The sequence below is a fragment of the Haemaphysalis longicornis genome, unplaced genomic scaffold (genome assembly GCF_048455015.1).
Source record: "Haemaphysalis longicornis isolate Haplotype H1 unplaced genomic scaffold, Haemaphysalis longicornis Haplotype H1 scaffold_61, whole genome shotgun sequence".
Lineage (NCBI taxonomy): Eukaryota > Metazoa > Arthropoda > Arachnida > Ixodida > Ixodidae > Haemaphysalis > Haemaphysalis longicornis.
Window position 1 is genome coordinate 1543831 of NW_027526409.1, and position 1699 is coordinate 1545529.

The window sequence follows — 1699 nt, forward strand, 5'->3', positions numbered from 1 at the left end:
GACCACTTTGAGCATGCGGTATAAAAGAGTACTTATGGTGAATAATTATATAACATATATAGTCATACATACATACAGAAAATTGTGGGCTTAAGGAGCCGTAACAAAACAGAATGTGTACGGATAGCAGACATTGCAATAATAGTTTGATACAAATTGTTCCGTGGGCGGTACATGGGCGACGACCTAACAAATAAATACAACATATATATTGTAAGGGCCTTGAAGGACAGCCGGTACAGGACGTTTATTCGGCGTAGCAGCCATCGCGGAACACACACTCAGCTGGCGGCGAAGAGGACACGAGCGCGAGATGGAAGACGACGATGAGAATGACTATCAAAGAAAGATGAGGTATGGGATAGTGTCCACTGGGTAACAGTAGTAGCGGTCAATGTCCCAAAGGGGTGGCGCACGACTAACGGCTCACAATATATATATATATATATATATATATATATATATATATATATATATATATATATATATATATATATACTAAGGAAATGAGGGGCTCGTTGAGGAAAATACAGAAAGATAGGGCAGCAGTCTACAACGCCAAAGGAGGCATAGGGGTGTGGTTAGGCTCTTTTCTTTTTCACTTCGGGTAATGAAGTAAACATTTTTTTTAATATACAGAAGAAAGAAAGAAAGAAAAACACGCGCCCAGAGTGGGGACCGAACCCACGCCTTTCGATTCCATGTCGAATGCCTTACCAATTCGGCTATCTGGGCGACTGTGTTCTCCTTCACTTTCTGGGCTATTTATATTTACTAGAAGTGTATCTGACGCTTGAGGGTGGTAGCCAGCGCCACTCTGACTACACGGGGTGAAGGGGACCTTCTTTTCAGCCCCCGGGGCGTGACTCGAGCGTCTACAGCCTGTCATGAGCGGGTAACTGGCGGGAAGCCCTCTTATGCTACCTAGGCATCAAGGCTGCCAGAACCGAGACCCTCGCTAGGCTTTCACAGAATAATATAGTAAGGAAATGAGGGGCTCGTTGAGGAAAATACCGAAAGAATACGCACCCCTATGCCTCCTTTGGCGTTGTAGACTGCTGCTCTATCTTTCTGTATATATATATATATATATATATATATATATATATATATATATATATATACACAGAAAGAAATGCCAGCAGTCTACAACGGCCAAAGGAGGCATAGGGGAATGGTTAGACTTTTTTTTTACCGTCAGTGAAGTTAAAATATTTCTTATTTTATTAATTAAGTGAGAAAGAAAGAAAAAAAAACACGCGCCCAGAGTGGGCGCGTGTATATATATATATATATATATATATATATATATATATATATATATATATATATATATATATATATATATATATACACATATATATATATAGGGAGCAGTTGAACTTTTGAAGATGGTAGAGAACACAAGAAAAGAAAACTTTCAACAAGGTAAAAGCTTGATTGTTACCAACGTTTCAGCAAAGAGACTTGCTTTCGTCAGGGCCTGAAGAAAGCAAGTGTCTTTGCTGAAACGTTGGCAACAATCGTGATTTTACCTTGTTGAATGTTTGCTTTTCTTATATATATGTATGACAGACATAAGAATTGGCAGTCAAGAAAATCTCGGAGAAAGGGGAGGATGTGGTAGGTCATTGAAACATATAAAGAATTTGGAAAGAAACAAAGTGCAGAAAAAATGCCCGCTAGGTGGGATCCGAAC

General features: G+C 39.4%; 1 non-coding gene across 1 annotated transcript; it reads right to left on the reverse strand.

Annotated features, from left to right (window-relative positions):
- Positions 1–663: 663 nt before the first annotated feature.
- On the reverse strand, positions 664–735 carry Trnap-ugg (transfer RNA proline (anticodon UGG)). Its single transcript has one exon. It is a non-coding gene; the product is annotated as a tRNA-Pro (tRNA).
- Positions 736–1699: the final 964 nt, after the last annotated feature.